Below are 21,535 nucleotides of genomic sequence, written 5' to 3' on the forward strand. Positions count from 1 at the left end.
CCTCCATCTATACATTACACAGCTGTATACACCATTACTCCCTGTATACTATATACACACATCCCCATCTATACATTACACAGCTGTATACACCATTACTCCCTGTATACTATATACACATCCCCATCTATACATTACACAGCTGTATACACCATTACTCCCTGTATACTATATACACATCCCCCATCTATACATTACACAGCTGTATACACCATTACTCCCTGTATACTATATATACACATCCTCCATCTATACATTACACAGCTGTATACACCATCACTCCCTGTATACTATATATACACATCCCCATCTATACATTACACAGCTGTATACATCATTACTCCCTGTATACTTTACACACATCCCCCATCTATACATTACACAGCTGTATACACCATTACTCCCTGTATACTATATACACACATCCCCCATCTATACATTACACAGCTGTATACACCATTACTCCCTGTATACTATATACACATCCCCCATCTATACATTACACAGCTGTATACACCATTACTCCCTGTATACTATATACACATCCTCCATCTATACATTACACAGCTGTATACACCATTACTCCCTGTATACTATATACACATCCCCCATCTATACATTACACAGCTGTATACACCATTACTCCCTGTATACTATATACACATCCTCCATCTATACATTACACAGCTGTATACACCATTACTCCCTGTATACTATATACACATCCTCCATCTATACATTACACAGCTGTATACACCATTACTCCCTGTATACTATATACACATCCCCCATCTATACATTACACAGCTGTATACACCATTACTCCCTGTATACTATACACACATCCCCCATCTATACATTACACAGCTGTATACACCATTACTCCCTGTATACTATATACACACATCCCCCATCTATACATTACACAGCTGTATACACCATTACTCCCTGTATACTATATATACACATCCTCCATCTATACATTACACAGCTGTATACACCATTACTCCCTGTATACTATATACACACACATCCTCCATCTATACATTACACAGCTGTATACACCATTACTCCCTGTATACTATACACACATCCCCCATCTATACATTACACAGCTGTATACACCATTACTCCCTGTATACTATACACACATCCCCCATCTATACATTACACAGCTGTATACACCATTACTCCCTGTATACTATATACACACATCCTCCATCTATACATTACACAGCTGTATACACCATTACTCCCTGTATACTAAATACACACATCCTCCATCTATACATTACACAGCTGTATACACCATTACTCCCTGTATACTATATACACATCCTCCATCTATACATTACACAGCTGTATACACCATTACTCCCTGTATACTATATACACATCCTCCATCTATACATTACACAGTTGTATACACCATTACTCCCTGTATACTATATATACACATCCTCCATCTATACATTACACAGCTGTATACACCATTACTCCCTGTATACTATATACACACATCCATCTATACATTACACAGCTGTATACACCATTACTCCCTGTATACTATATACACACATCCTCCATCTATACATTACACAGCTGTATACACCATTACTCCCTGTATACTATATACACACATCCCCCATCTATACATTACACAGCTGTATACACCATCACTCCCTGTATACTATATATACACCTCCTCCATCTATACATTACACAGCTGTATACATCATTACTCCCTGTATACTATATATACACATCCTCCATCTATACATTACACAGCTGTATACACCATTACTCCCTGTATACTATATATACACATCCTCCATCTATACATTACACAGCTGTATACACCATTACTCCCTGTATACTATACACACATCCTCCATATATACATTACACAGCTGTATACACCATTACTCCCTGTATACTAAATACACACATCCTCCATCTATACATTACACACAGCTGTATACACCATTACTCCCTGTATACTATATACACATCCTCCATCTATACATTACACAGCTGTATACACCATTACTCCCTGTATACTATATACACATCCTCCATCTATACATTACACAGCTGTATACACCATCACTCCCTGTATACTATATACACATCCTCCATCTATACATTACACAGCTGTATACACCATTACTCCCAGTATACTATATACACACATCCTCCATCTATACATTACACAGCTGTATACATCATTACTCCCTGTATACTATACACACATCCTCCATCTATACATTACACAGCTGTATACACCATTACTCCCTGTATACTATACACACATCCCCAATCTATACATTACACAGCTGTATACACCATTACTCCCTGTATACTATATACACATCCCCCATCTATACATTACACAGCTGTATACACCATTACTCCCTGTATACTATATACACACATCCTCCATCTATACATTACACAGCTGTATACACCATTACTCCCTGTATACTATATACACATCCCCCATCTATACATTACACAGCTGTATACACCATTACTCCCTGTATACTATATACACACATCCCCCATCTATACATTACACAGCTGTATACACCATCACTCCCTGTATACTATATACACATCCTCCATCTAAACATTACACAGCTGTATACACCATTACTCCCAGTATACTATATACACACATCCTCCATCTATACATTACACAGCTGTATACACCATTACTCCCTGTATACTATACACACATCCTCCATCTATACATTACACAGCTGTATACACCATTACTCCCTGTATACTATATACACATCCCCATCAATACATTACACAGCTGTATACACCATTACTCCCTGTATACTATATACACATCCTCCATCTATACATTACACAGCTGTATACACCATTACTCCCTGTATACTATACACACATCCCCCATCTATACATTACACAGCTGTATACACCATTACTTCCTGTATACTATATACACATCCCCCATCTATACATTACACAGCTGTATACACCATTACTCCCTGTATACTATATACACATCCTCCATCTATACATTACACAGCTGTATACACCATTACTCCCTGTATACTATATATACACACATCCTCCATCTATACATTACACAGCTGTATACACCATTACTCCCTGTATACTATATATACACACATCCATCTATACATTACACAGCTGTATACACCATTACTCCCTGTATACTATATACACACATCCTGCATCTATACATTACACAGCTGTATACACCATTACTCCCTGTATACTATACACACATCCCCCATCTATACATTACACAGCTGTATACACCATTACTCCCTGTATACTATATACACATCCTCCATCTATACATTACACAGCTGTATACACCAATACTCCCTGTATACTATATACACATCCTCCATCTATACATTACACAGCTGTATACACCATTACTCCCTGTATACTATATATACACACATCCATCTATACATTACACAGCTGTATACACCATTACTCCCTGTATACTATATACACATCCTCCATCTATACATTACACAGCTGTATACACCATTACTCCCTGTATACTATATATACACACATCCATCTATACATTACACAGCTGTATACACCATTATTCCCTGTATACTATATACACATCCTCCATCTATACATTACACAGCTGTATACACCATTACTCCCTGTATACTATATATACACACATCCATCTATACATTACACAGCTGTATACACCATTACTCCCTGTATACTATATACACACATCCTCCATCTATACATTACACAGCTGTATACACCATTACTCCCTGTATACTATACACACATCCCCCATCTATACATTACACAGCTGTATACACCATTACTCCCTGTATACTATATACACACATCCCCCATCTATACATTACACAGCTGTATACACCATTACTCCCTGTATACTATATACACACATCCTCCATCTATACATTACACACCTGTATACACCATTATTCCCTGTATACTATATACACACATCCTCCATCTATACATTACACAGCTGTATACACCATTACTCCCTGTATACTATATACACACATCCTCCATCTATACATTACACAGCTGTATACACCATTACTCCCTGTATACTATACACACATCCCCCATCTATACATTACACAGCTGTATACACCATTACTCCCTGTATACTATATACACACATCCCCCATCTATACATTACACAGCTGTATACACCATTACTCCCTGTATACTATATACACACATCCTCCATCTATACATTACACACCTGTATACACCATTATTCCCTGTATACTATATACACACATCCCCCATCTATACATTACACAGCTGTATACACCATTACTCCCTGTATACTATATACACACATCCCCCATCTATACATTACACACCTGTATACACCATTATTCCCTGTATACTATATACACACATCCTCCATCTATACATTACACAGCTGTATACACCATTACTCCCTGTATACTATATATACACATCCTCCATCTATACATTACACACCTGTATACACCATTATTCCCTGTATACTATATACACACATCCTCCATCTATACATTACACAGCTGTATACACCATTACTCCCTGTATACTATATACACACATCCCCCATCTATACATTACACAGCTGTATACACCATTACTCCCTGTATACTATATACACACATCCCCCATCTATACATTACACAGCTGTATACACCATTACTCCCTGTATACTATATACACATCCTCCATCTATACATTACACAGCTGTATACACCATTACTCCCTGTATACTATACACACATCCCCCATCTATACATTACACAGCTGTATACACCATTACTCCCTGTATACTATATACACACATCCTCCATCTATACATTACACAGCTGTATACACCATTACTCCCTGTATACTATACACACATCCCCCATCTATACATTACACAGCTGTATACACCATTACTCCCTGTATACTATATGCACACATCCCCCATCTATACATTACACAGCTGTATACACCATCACTCCCTGTATACTATATACACACATCCTCCATCTATACATTACACACCTGTATACACCATTATTCCCTGTATACTATATACACACATCCTCCATCTATACATTACACAGCTGTATACACCATTACTCCCTGTATACTATATACACATCCCCATCAATACATTACACAGCTGTATACACCATTACTCCCTGTATACTATATACACATCCTCCATCTATACATTACACAGCTGTATACACCATTACTCCCTGTATACTATACACACATCCCCCATCTATACATTACACAGCTGTATACACCATTACTCCCTGTATACTATATACACATCCCCCATCTATACATTACACAGCTGTATACACCATTACTCCCTGTATACTATATACACATCCTCCATCTATACATTACACAGCTGTATACACCATTACTCCCTGTATACTATATACACATCCTCCATCTATACATTACACAGCTGTATACACCATTACTCCCTGTATACTATATATACACACATCCATCTATACATTACACAGCTGTATACACCATTACTCCCTGTATACTATATACACACATCCTCCATCTATACATTACACAGCTGTATACACCATTACTCCCTGTATACTATACACACATCCCCCATCTATACATTACACAGCTGTATACACCATTACTCCCTGTATACTATATACACATCCTCCATCTATACATTACACAGCTGTATACACCATTATTCCCTGTATACTATATACACATCCTCCATCTATACATTACACAGCTGTATACACCATTACTCCCTGTATACTATATATACACACATCCATCTATACATTACACAGCTGTATACACCATTACTCCCTGTATACTATATACACATATCCTCCATCTATACATTACACAGCTGTATACACCATTACTCCCTGTATACTATACACACATCCCCCATCTATACATTACACAGCTGTATACACCATTACTCACTGTATACTATATACACACATCCCCATCTATACATTACACAGCTGTATACACCATTACTCCCTGTATACTATATACACACATCCTCCATCTATACATTACACACCTGTATACACCATTATTCCCTGTATACTATATACACACATCCTCCATCTATACATTACACAGCTGTATACACCATTACTCCCTGTATACTATATACACACATCCTTCATCTATACATTACACAGCTGTATATACCATTACTCCCTGTATACTATACACACATCCCCCATCTATACATTACACAGCTGTATACACCATTACTCCCTGTATACTATATACACACATCCCCCATCTATACATTACACAGCTGTATACACCATTACTCCCTGTATACTATATACACACATCCTCCATCTATACATTACACACCTGTATACACCATTATTCCCTGTATACTATATACACACATCCCCCATCTATACATTACACAGCTGTATACACCATTACTCCCTGTATACTATATACACACATCCCCCATCTATACATTACACACCTGTATACACCATTATTCCCTGTATACTATATACACACATCCTCCATCTATACATTACACAGCTGTATACACCATTACTCCCTGTATACTATATATACACATCCTCCATCTATACATTACACAGCTGTATACACCATTACTCCCTGTATACTATATACACATCCTCCATCTATACATTACACAGCTGTATACACCATTACTCCCTGTATACTATACACACATCCCCCATCTATACATTACACAGCTGTATACACCATTACTCCCTGTATACTATATACACACATCCTCCATCTATACATTACACAGCTGTATACACCATTACTCCCTGTATACTATACACACATCCCCCATCATACATTACACAGCTGTATACACCATTACTCCCTGTATACTATATACACACATCCCCCATCTATACATTACACAGCTGTATACACCATCACTCCCTGTATACTATATACACACATCCTCCATCTATACATTACACACCTGTATACACCATTATTCCCTGTATACTATATACACACATCCTCCATCTATACATTACACAGCTGTATACACCATTACTCCCTGTATACTATATATACACATCCTCCATCTATACATTACACAGCTGTATACACCATTACTCCCTGTATACTATATACACATCCTCCATCTATACATTACACAGCTGTATACACCATTACTCCCTGTATACTATACACACATCCCCCATCTATACATTACACAGCTGTATACACCATCACTCCCTGTATACAATACACATCCTCCATCTATACATTACACACCTGTATACACCATTATTCCCTGTATACTATATACACACATCCTCCATCTATACATTACACAGCTGTATACACCATTACTCCCTGTATACTATATATACACATCCTCCATCTATACATTACACAGCTGTATACACCATTACTCCCTGTATACTATATATACACATCCTCCATCTATACATTACACAGCTGTATACACCATTACTCCCTGTATACTATATACACATCCTCCATCTATACATTACACAGCTGTATACACCATTACTCCCTGTATACTATACACACATCCTCCATCTATACATTACACAGCTGTATACACCATCACTCCCTGTATACAATACACATCCTCCATCTATACATTACACACCTGTATACACCATTATTCCCTGTATACTATATACACACATCCTCCATCTATACATTACACAGCTGTATACACCATTACTCCCTGTATACTATATATACACATCCTCCATCTATACATTACACAGCTGTATACACCATTACTCCCTGTATACTATATACACATCCTCCATCTATACATTACACAGCTGTATACACCATTACTCCCTGTATACTATATACACACATCCTCCATCTATACATTACACAGCTGTATACACCATTACTCCCTGTATACTATATACACACATCCTCCATCTATACATTACACAGCTGTATACACCATTACTCCCTGTATACTATATACACATCCTCCATCTATACATTACACAGCTGTATACACCATTACTCCCTGTATACTATATACACACATCCATCTATACATTACACAGCTGTATACACCATTACTCCCTGTATACTATATACACATCCTCCATCTATACATTACACAGCTGTATACACCATTACTCCCTGTATACTATACACACATCCCCCATCTATACATTACACAGCTGTATACACCATTACTCCCTGTATACTATATACACATCCCCCATCTATACATTACACAGCTGTATACACCATTACTCCCTGTATACTATATACACACATCCTCCATCTATACATTACACAGCTGTATACACCATTACTCCCTGTATACTATATACACACATCCTCCATCTATACATTACACAGCTGTATACACCATTACTCCCTGTATACTATACACACATCCCCCATCTATACATTACACAGCTGTATACACCATTACTCCCTGTATACTATACACACATCCCCCATCTATACATTACACAGCTGTATACACCATTACTCCCTGTATACTATATACACACATACTCCATCTATACATTACACAGCTGTATACACCATTACTCCCTGTATACTATATACACACATCCTCCATCTATACATTACACAGCTGTATACACCATTACTCCCTGTATACTATACACACATCCCCCATCTATACATTACACAGCTGTATACACCATTACTCCCTGTATACTATATACACACATCCCCCATCTATACATTACACAGCTGTATACACCATCACTCCCTGTATACTATATACACATCCCCCATCTATACATTACACAGCTGTATACACCATTACTCCCTGTATACTATATACACATCCCCCATCTATACATTACACAGCTGTATACACCATTACTCCCTGTATACTATATACACATCCCCCATCTATACATTACACAGCTGTATACACCATTACTCCCTGTATACTATATACACATCCTCCATCTATACATTACACAGCTGTATACACCATTACTCCCTGTATACTATATACACACATCCTCCATCTATACATTACACAGCTGTATACACCATTACTCCCTGTATACTATACATACATCCCCCATCTATACATTACACAGCTGTATACACCATTACTCCCTGTATACTATATACACATCCCCCATCTATACATTACACAGCTGTATACACCATTACTCCCTGTATACTATATACACATCCCCCATCTATACATTACACAGCTGTATACACCATTACTCCCTGTATACTATATATACACATCCTCCATCTATACATTACACAGCTGTATACACCATTACTCCCTGTATACTATATACACATCCCCCATCTATACATTACACAGCTGTATACACCATCACTCCCTGTATACTATATATACACATCCTCCATCTATACATTACACAGCTGTATGCACCATTACTCCCTGTATACTATATATACACATCCTCCATCTATACATTACACAGCTGTATACACCATTACTCCCTGTATACTATATACACATCCCCCATCTATACATTACACAGCTGTATACACCATTACTCACTGTATACTATAAACACATCCCCCATCTATACATTGCACAGCTGTATACACCATTACTCACTGTATACTATATACACATCCTCCATCTATACATTACACAGCTGTATACACCATTACTCCCTGTATACTATACACACACATCCTCCATCTATACATTACACAGCTGTATACACCATTACTCCCTGTATACTATATACACACATCCTCCATCTATACATTACACAGCTGTATACACCATTACTCCCTGTATACTATATACACATCCTCCATCTATACATTACACAGCTGTATACACCATTACTCACTGTATACTATATACACATCCTCCATCTATACATTACACAGCTGTATACACCATTACTCCCTGTATACTATACACACACATCCTCCATCTATACATTACACAGCTGTATACACCATTACTCCCTGTATACTATACACACACATCCTCCATCTATACATTACACAGCTGTATACACCATTACTCCCTGTATACTATATACACACATCCTCCATCTATACATTACACAGCTGTATACACCATTACTCCCTGTATACTATACACACACATCCTCCATCTATACATTACACAGCTGTATACACCATTACTCCCTGTATACTATATACACACATCCTCCATCTATACATTACACAGCTGTATACACCATTACTCCCTGTATATTATATACACACATCCTCCATCTATACATTACACAGCTGTATACACCATTACTCCCTGTATACTATACACACATCCCCCATCTATACATTACACAGCTGTATACACCATTACTCCCTGTATACTAAATACACACATCCTCCATCTATACATTACACAGCTGTATACACCATTACTCCCTGTATACTATACACACATCCTCCATCTATACATTACACAGCTGTATACACCATTACTCCCTGTATACTATATACACACATCCTCCATCTATACATTACACAGCTGTATACACCATTACTCCCTGTATACTATACACACACATCCTCCATCTATACATTACACAGCTGTATACACCATTACTCCCTGTATACTATATACACACATCCTCCATCTATACATTACACAGCTGTATACACCATTACTCCCTGTATACTATATACACACATCCTCCATCTATACATTACACAGCTGTATACACCATTACTCCCTGTATATTATATACACACATCCTCCATCTATACATTACACAGCTGTATACACCATTACTCCCTGTATACTATACACACATCCCCCATCTATACATTACACAGCTGTATACACCATTACTCCCTGTATACTATATACACATCCTCCATCTATACATTACACAGCTGTATACACCATTACTCCCTGTATACTATATACACATCCTCCATCTATACATTACACAGCTGTATACACCATTACTCCCTGTATACTATATACACATCCTCCATCTATACATTACACAGCTGTATACACCATTACTCCCTGTATACTATACACACATCCCCCATCTATACATTACACAGCTGTATACACCATTACTCCCTGTATACTATATACACATCCTCCATCTATACATTACACAGCTGTATACACCATTACTCCCTGTATACTATACACACATCCCCCATCTATACATTACACAGCTGTATACACCATTACTCCCTGTATACTATACACACATCCTCCATCTATACATTACACACCTGTATACACCATTACTCCCTGTATACTATACACACATCCTCCATCTATACATTACACACCTGTATACACCATTACTCCCTGTATACTATACACACATCCTCCATCTATACATTACACACCTGTATACATCATTACTCCCTGTATACTATATACACACATCCCCCATCTATACATTACACAGCTGTATACACCATTACTCCCTGTATACTATACACACATCCTCCATCTATACATTACACAGCTGTATACACCATTACTCCCTGTATACTATATACACACATCCCCCATCTATACATTACACAGCTGTATACACCATTACTCCCTGTATACTATATACACATCCTCCATCTATACATTACACAGCTGTATACACCATTACTCCCTGTATACTATACACACATCCCCCATCTATACATTACACAGCTGTATACACCATTACTCCCTGTATACTATATACACATCCTCCATCTATACATTACACAGCTGTATACACCATTACTCCCTGTATACTATACACACATCCCCCATCTATACATTACACAGCTGTATACACCATTACTCCCTGTATACTATACACACATCCTCCATCTATACATTACACACCTGTATACACCATTACTCCCTGTATACTATACACACATCCTCCATCTATACATTACACACCTGTATACACCATTACTCCCTGTATACTATACACACATCCTCCATCTATACATTACACACCTGTATACATCATTACTCCCTGTATACTATATACACACATCCCCCATCTATACATTACACAGCTGTATACACCATTACTCCCTGTATACTATACACACATCCTCCATCTATACATTACACAGCTGTATACACCATTACTCCCTGTATACTATATACACACATCCCCCATCTATACATTACACAGCTGTATACACCATTACTCCCTGTATACTATACACACATCCTCCATCTATACATTACACACCTGTATACATCATTACTCCCTGTATACTATATACACACATCCCCCATCTATACATTACACAGCTGTATACACCATTACTCCCTGTATACTATATACACACATCCCCCATCTATACATTACACAGCTGTATACACCATTACTCCCTGTATACTATACACACATCCTCCATCTATACATTACACACCTGTATACATCATTACTCCCTGTATACTATATACACACATCCCCCATCTATACATTACACAGCTGTATACACCATTACTCCCTGTATACTATACACACATCCTCCATCTATACATTACACAGCTGTATACACCATTACTCCCTGTATACTATACACACATCCTCCATCTATACATTACACAGCTGTATACACCATTACTCCCTGTATACTATATACACATCCTCCATCTATACATTACACAGCTGTATACACCATTACTCCCTGTATACTATATACACATCCTCCATCTATACATTACACAGCTGTATACACCATTACTCCCTGTATACTATATACACATCCTCCATCTATACATTACACAGCTGTATACACCATTACTCCCTGTATACTATATACACATCCTCCATCTATACATTACACAGCTGTATACACCATTACTCCCTGTATACTATATACACATCCTCCATCTATACATTACACAGCTGTATACACCATTACTCCCTGTATACTATATACACATCCTCCATCTATACATTACACAGCTGTATACACCATTACTCCCTGTATACTATATAGACACATCCCCCATCTATACATTACACAGCTGTATACACCATTACTCCCTGTATACTATATACACATCCTCCATCTATACATTACACAGCTGTATACACCATTACTCCCTGTATACTATATACACATCCTCCATCTATACATTACACAGCTGTATACACCATCACTCCCTGTATATTATATACACACATCCCCCATCTATACATTACACAGCTGTATACACCATTACTCCCTGTATACTATACACACATCCTCCATCTATACATTACACAGCTGTATACACCATTACTCCCTGTATACTATATACACATCCTCCATCTATACATTACACAGCTGTATACACCATTACTCCCTGTATACTATATACACACATCCTCCATCTATACATTACACAGCTGTATACACCATTACTCCCTGTATACTATATACACACATCCTCCATCTATACATTACACAGCTGTATACACCATTACTCCCTGTATACTATACACACATCCTCCATCTATACATTACACAGCTGTATACACCATTACTCCCTGTATACTATACACACATCCTCCATCTATACATTACACAGCTGTATACACCATTACTCCCTGTATATTATATACACACATCCCCCATCTATACATTACACAGCTGTATACACCATTACTCCCTGTATACTATACACACATCCTCCATCTATACATTACACAGCTGTATACACCATTACTCCCTGTATACTATATACACATCCCCATCTATACATTACACAGCTGTATACACCATTACTCCCTGTATACTATATACACATCCCCATCTATACATTACACAGCTGTATACACCATTACTCCCTGTATACTATATACACACATCCTCCATCTATACATTACACAGCTGTATACACCATTACTCCCTGTATACTATAGACACATCCCCCATCTATACATTACACAGCTGTATACACCATTACTCCCTGTATACTATATACACATCCCCATCTATACATTACACAGCTGTATACACCATTACTCCCTGTATACTATATACACATCCCCATCTATACATTACACAGCTGTATACACCATTACTCCCTGTATACTATATACACATCCCCATCTATACATTACACAGCTGTATACACCATTACTCCCTGTATACTATATACACATCCTCCATCTATACATTACACAGCTGTATACACCATTACTCCCTGTATACTATATACACACATCCCCCATCTATACATTACACAGCTGTATACACCATTACTCCCTGTATACTATATACACATCCCCCATCTATACATTACACAGCTGTATACACCATTACTCCCTGTATACTATATACACACATCCTCCATCTATACATTACACAGCTGTATACACCATTACTCCCTGTATACTATATACACATCCCCATCTATACATTACACAGCTGTATACACCATTACTCCCTGTATACTATATACACATCCTCCATCTATACATTACACAGCTGTATACACCATTACTCCCTGTATACTATATACACACATCCCCCATCTATACATTACACAGCTGTATACACCATTACTCCCTGTATACTATATACACATCCCCCATCTATACATTACACAGCTGTATACACCATTACTCCCTGTATACTATATACACATCCCCCATCTATACATTACACAGCTGTATACACCATTACTCCCTGTATACTATATACACACATCCTCCATCTATACATTACACAGCTGTATACACCATTACTCCCTGTATACTATATACACACATCCTCCATCTATACATTACACAGCTGTATACACCATTACTCCCTGTATACTATATACACATCCCCATCTATACATTACACAGCTGTATACACCATTACTCCCTGTATACTATATACACATCCTCCATCTATACATTACACAGCTGTATACACCATTACTCCCTGTATACTATATACACACATCCCCCATCTATACATTACACAGCTGTATACACCATTACTCCCTGTATACTATATACACATCCTCCATCTATACATTACACAGCTGTATACACCATTACTCCCTGTATACTATATATACACATCCTCCATCTATACATTACACAGCTGTATACACCATTACTCCCTGTATACTATATACACACATCCCCCATCTATACATTACACAGCTGTATACACCATTACTCCCTGTATACTATATACACATCCCCATCTATACATTACACAGCTGTATACACCATTACTCCCTGTATACTATATACACATCCCCCATCTATACATTACACAGCTGTATACACCATTACTCCCTGTATACTATATACACACATCCTCCATCTATACATTACACAGCTGTATACACCATCACTCCCTGTATACTATATATACACATACTCCATCTATACATTACACACCTGTATACACCATTACTCCCTGTATAATATATACACATCCCCCATCTATACATTACACAGCTGTATACACCATTACTCCCTGTATACTATATACACACATCCTCCATCTATACATTACACAGCTGTATACACCATTACTCCCTGTATACTATATACACATCCCCCATCTATACATTACACAGCTGTATACACCATTACTCCCTGTATACTATATACACACATCCTCCATCTATACATTACACAGCTGTATACACCATCACTCCCTGTATACTATATATACACATACTCCATCTATACATTACACAGCTGTATACACCATTACTCCCTGTATACTATATACACACATCCCCCATCTATACATTACACAGCTGTATACACCATTACTCCCTGTATACTATATACACACATCCCCCATCTATACATTACACAGCTGTATACACCATTACTCCCTGTATACTATATACACACATCCTCCATCTATACATTACACAGCTGTATACACCATTACTCCCTGTATACTATATACACATCCCCCATCTATACATTACACAGCTGTATACACCATTACTCCCTGTATACTATATACACATCCTCCATCTATACATTACACAGCTGTATACACCATTACTCCCTGTATACTATATACACATCCTCCACCTATACATTACACAGCTGTATACACCATTACTCCCTGTACACTCTCCCCCTCACACCGTCCTCTCCTCACCACACTCTCCCTCCTCGGCCGCCATCTTGTCTGTTCTCACCTGCCGCTTTCTCGTCCGCTCCTGGCTCCTCTCAGCGGTCACAATCCGCCGCCATCCGCCTCGGGGCGGGCTGAGGGGTCGCCGGTGTTCGGGGGCCGGTATCCCGGGGTTGGGGGGTCACACTCTGCAGTCGGCTCTGCACTCGCTCCACAAACGACTTTCCTGTCAGCTGGTCGGAGCCGGCGCTCAGTGCGCAAAATGGCGACGTGGGCGGAGTCACCGCGCTTTTCACGAAGGGCGGGGATAACTACGTCACGTCCCTCAGAGCATGCTGGGAATCGTGGGCGGGGCCTCATCTGCTTCCGTGAATGTGAGAGCGGGAAACTACAAGAGAGCAGACAGAGGAGCTAGTCCGTGTATACCGCCCCCCGCGTGTATATACCGCCCCCCGCCTGTATATACCGCCCCCCGCGTGTATATACCGCCCCCCGCGTGTATATACCGCCCCCCGCGTGTATATACCGCCCCCCGCCTGTATATACCGCCCCCCGCGTGTATATACCGCCCCCCGCCTGTATATACCGCCCCCCGCCTGTATATACCGCCCCCCGCGTGTATATACCGCCCCCCGCGTGTATATACCGCCCCCCGCGTGTGTATACCGCCCCCCGCGTGTATATACCGCCCCCCGCGTGTATATACCGCCCCCCGCGTGTATATACCGCCCCCCGCGTGTATATACCGCCCCCCGCGTGTATATACCGCCCCCCGCCAGTATATACCGCCCCCGCGTGTATATACCGCCCCCCCGCGTGTGTATACCGCCCCCCGCGTGTATATACCGCCCCCCGCGTGTATATACCGCCCCCCGCGTGTATATACCGCCCCCCGCCAGTATATACCGCCCCCCGCGTGTATATACCGCCCCCCGCGTGTGTATACCGCCCCCCGCGTGTGTATACCGCCCCCCCGCGTGTATATACCGCCCCCCGCCAGTATATACCGCCCCCGCGTGTATATACCGCCCCCCGCGTGTGTATACCGCCCCCCGCGTGTATATACCGCCCCCCGCGTGTATATACCGCCCCCCGCCTGTATATACCGCCCCCCGCCTGTATATACCGCCCCCCGCGTGTATATACCGCCCCCCGCGTGTATATACCGCCCCCCGCGTGTATATACCGCCCCCCGTGTGTATATACCGCCCCCGCCTGTATATACCGCCCCCCGCGTGTATATACCGCCCCCCGCCTGTATATACCGCCCCCCGCCTGTATATACCGCCCCCCGCCTGTATATACCGCCCCCCGCGTGTATATACCGCCCCCCGCGTGTATATACCGCCCCCGCGTGTATATACCGCCCCCCGCCTGTATATACCGCCCCCCGCGTGTATATACCGCCCCCCCGTGTGTATACTGCCCCCCGCGTGTGTATACCGCCCCCCGTGTGTATACTGCCCCCCGCATGTATATACCGCCCCCCCGCGTGTGTATACCGCCCCCCGCGTGTATATACCGCCCCCGCGTGTATATACCGCCCCCCGCCTGTATATACCGCCCCCGCGTGTATATACCGCCCCCCCGTGTGTATACCGCCCCCCGCGTGTATATACCGCCCCCCGTGTGTATACTGCCCCCCGCATGTATATACCGCCCCCCCGCGTGTGTATACCGCCCCCCGCGTGTATATACCGCCCCCCGCGTGTATATACCGCCCCCCGCGTGTATATTCCGCCCCCGTGTGTATATACCGCCCCCCGCGTGTATATACCGCCCCCCGCGTGTATATTCCGCCCCCCGTGTGTATATACCGCCCCCCCGTGTGTATACTGCCCCCCGCGTGTGTATACCGCCCCCCCCGTGTGTATACCGCCCCCCGCGTGTATATACCGCCCCCCCGCGTGTATATACCGGCCCCCGCGTGTATATACCGCCCCCCGCGTGTATATACCGCCCCCCGCGTGTATATACCGCCCCCCGCGTGTATATACCGCCCCCCCGTGTATATACCGCCCCCCGCGTGTATATACCGGCCCCCGCGTGTATATACCAGCCCCCGCGTGTATATACCGCCCCCCGCGTGTATATACCGCCCCCCGCGTGTATATACCGCCCCCCGCCTGTGTATACCGCCCCCCCGTGTATATACCGCCCCCCCGCGTGTATATACCGCCCCCCGCGTGTGTATACCGCCCCCCACGTGTGTATACCGCCCCCCGCGTGTGTATACCGCCCCCCGCGTGTGTATACCGCCCCCGCGTGTGTATACCGCCCCCGCGTGTATATACCGGCCCCCACGTGTATATACCGCCCCCCCCGCCTGTGTATACCGCCCCCCCGTGTATATACCGCCCCCCGCCTGTGTATACCGCCCCCGCGTGTATATACCGCCCCCCGCCTGTGTATACCGCCCCCCGTGTGTATACCGCCCCCCGCATGTATATACCGCCCCCCGCGTGTGTATACCGCCCCCCGCGTGTGTATACCGCCCCCGCGTGTATATACCGCCCCCCGCGTGTGTATACCACCCCCCGCGTGTGTATACCGCCCACCGCGTGTGTATACCGCCCCCGCGTGTGTATACCGCCCCCGCGTGTGTATACCGCCCCCCGCGTGTGTATACCGCCCCGCGTGTATATACCGCCCCCCGCGTGTGTATACCGCCCCCCGCGTGTGTATACCGCCCCCGCGTGTGTATACCGCCCCCCGCGTGTGTATACCGCCCCCCGCGTGTATATACCGCCCCCCGCGTGTGTATACCGCCCCCCGCTTGTGTATACCGCCTCCCGCGTGTGTATACCGCCCCCCGCGTGTATATACCGCCCCCCGCGTGTATATACCGCCCCCCGCGTGTGTATACCGCCCCCCCGCGTGTGTATACCGCCCCCCGCGTGTGTATACCGCCCCCCGCTTGTATATACCGCCCCCGCGTGTATATACCGCCCCCCGCGTGTGTATACCGCCCCCCGCGTGTGTATACCGCCCCCCGCGTGTATATACCGCCCCCCGCGTGTGTATACCGCCCCCCGCGTGTATATACCGCCCCCCGCGTGTGTATACCGCCCCCCGCGTGTGTATACCGCCCCCGCGTGTGTATACCGCCCCCCGCGTGTGTATACCGCCCCCCGCGTGTGTATACCGCCCCCCGCTTGTGTATACCGCCTCCCGCGTGTGTATACCGCCCCCCGCGTGTATATACCGCCCCCCGCGTGTATATACCGCCCCCCGCGTGTGTATACCGCCCCCCCGCGTGTGTATACCGCCCCCCGCGTGTGTATACCGCCCCCCGCTTGTATATACCGCCCCCGCGTGTATATACCGCCCCCGCGTGTGTATACCGCCCCCCGCGTGTGTATACCGCCCCCCGCGTGTATATACCGCCCCCCGCGTGTGTATACCGCCCCCCGCGTGTATATACCGCCCCCCGCGTGTGTATACCGCCCCCCGCGTGTGTATACCGCCCCCCGCGTGTGTATACCGCCCCCGCGTGTGTATACCGCCCCCCGCGTGTGTATACCGCCCCCGCGTGTGTATACCGCCCCCCGCGTGTGTATACCGCCCCCCGCGTGTGTATACCACCCCCCGCGTGTGTATACCGCCCCCCGCGTGTATATACCGCCCCCCGCGTGTGTATACCGCCCCCCGCGTGTGTATACCGCCCCCGCGTGTGTATACCGCCCCCCGCATATGTACACCGCCCCCCGCGTGTATATACCGCCCCCGCGTGTGTATACCGCCCCCGCATGTATATACCGCCCCCCCGCGTGTGTATACCGCCCCCCGCGTGTGTATACCGCCCCCGCGTGTATATACCGTGTATACCGCCCCCCGCGTGTGTATACCGCCCCCCGCGTGTGTATACCGCCCCCCGCGTGTATATACCGCCCCCTCGTGTATTTACCGCCCCCGCGTGTATATACCGCCCCCCGCGTGTATATACAGTGGGGAAAAAAAGTATTTAGTCAGTCAGCAATAGTGCAAGTTCCACCACTTAAAAAGATGAGAGGCGTCTGTAATTTACATCATAGGTAGACCTCAACTATGGGAGACAAACTGAGAAAAAAAAATCCAGAAAATCACATTGTCTGTTTTTTTTTCATTTTATTTGCATATTATGGTGGAAAATAAGTATTTGGTCAGAAACAAAATTTCATCTCAATACTTTGTGATATTTCCTTTGTTGGCAATGACAGAGGTCAAACGTTTTCTGTAAGTCTTCACAAGGTTGCCACACACTGTTGTTGGTATTTTGGCCCATTCCTCCATGCAGATCTCCTCTAGAGCAGTGATGTTTTTGGCTTTTCGCTTGGCAACACGGACTTTCAACTCCCTCCAAAGTTTTTCTATAGGGTTGAGATCTGGAGACTGGCTAGGCCACTCCAGGACCTTGAAATGCTTCTTACGAAACCACTCCTTCGTTGCCCTGGCGGTGTGCTTTGGATCATTGTCATGTTGAAAGACCCAGCCACGTTTCATCTTCAATGCCCTTGCTGATGGAAGGAGGTTTGCACTCAAAATCTCACGATACATGGCCCCATTCATTCTTTCATGTACCCGGATCAGTCGTCCTGGCCCCTTTGCAGAGAAACAGCCCCAAAGCATGATGTTTCCACCCCCATGCTTTACAGTAGGTATGTTGTTTGATGGATGCAACTCAGTATTCTTTTTCCTCCAAACACGACAAGTTGTGTTTCTATCAAACAGTTCCAGTTTGGTTTCATCAGACCATAGGACATTCTCCCAAAACTCCTCTGGATCATCCAAATGCTCTCTAGCAAACTTCAGACGGGCCCGGACATGTACAGGCTTAAGCAGTGGGACACGTCTGGCACTGCAGGATCTGAGTCCATGGTGGCGTAGTGTGTTACTTATGGTAGGCCTTGTTACATTGGTCCCAGCTCTCTGCAGTTCATTCACTAGGTCCCCCCGCGTGGTTCTGGGATTTTTGCTCACCGTTCTTGTGATCATTCTGACCCCACGGGGTGGGATTTTGCGTGGAGCACCAGATCGAGGGAGATTATCAGTGGTCTTGTATGTCTTCCATTTTCTAATTATTGCTCCCACAGTTGATTTCTTCACTCCAAGCTGGTTGGCTATTGCAGATTCAGTCTTCCCAGCCTGGTGCAGGGCTACAATTTTGTTTCTGGTGTCCTTTGACAGCTCTTTGGTCTTCACCATAGTGGAGTTTGGAGTCAGACTGTTTGAGGGTGTGCACAGGTGTCTTTTTATACTGATAACAAGTTTAAACAGGTGCCATTACTACAGGTAATGAGTGGAGGAAAGAGGAGACTCTTAAAGAAGAAGTTACAGGTCTGTGAGAGCCAGAAATCTTGATTGCTTGTTTCTGACCAAATACTTATTTTCCACCATAATATGCAAATAAAATGAAAAAAAAACAGACAATGTGATTTTC

At 43.1% G+C, this 21,535-nt stretch overlaps 1 protein-coding gene across 2 annotated transcripts in view; it reads right to left on the minus strand.

The window, feature by feature from the left end:
* Window positions 1–16,422, minus strand: part of SRCAP (Snf2 related CREBBP activator protein) — a 122,153-nt gene extending 105,731 nt beyond the window's left edge. For both annotated transcript variants that reach the window (XM_073546301.1, XM_073546300.1), the window contains exon 1: window positions 16,181–16,422. The gene's annotated coding sequence lies outside the window, so the exon portion shown is untranslated. The remainder of the gene's footprint in view (window positions 1–16,180) is intronic.
* Window positions 16,423–21,535: the final 5,113 nt, after the last annotated feature.

This window comes from Dendrobates tinctorius, unplaced genomic scaffold (assembly GCF_039654945.1).
Source record: "Dendrobates tinctorius isolate UK_male_01 unplaced genomic scaffold, ASM3965494v1 ptg000146l, whole genome shotgun sequence".
Lineage (NCBI taxonomy): Eukaryota > Metazoa > Chordata > Amphibia > Anura > Dendrobatidae > Dendrobates > Dendrobates tinctorius.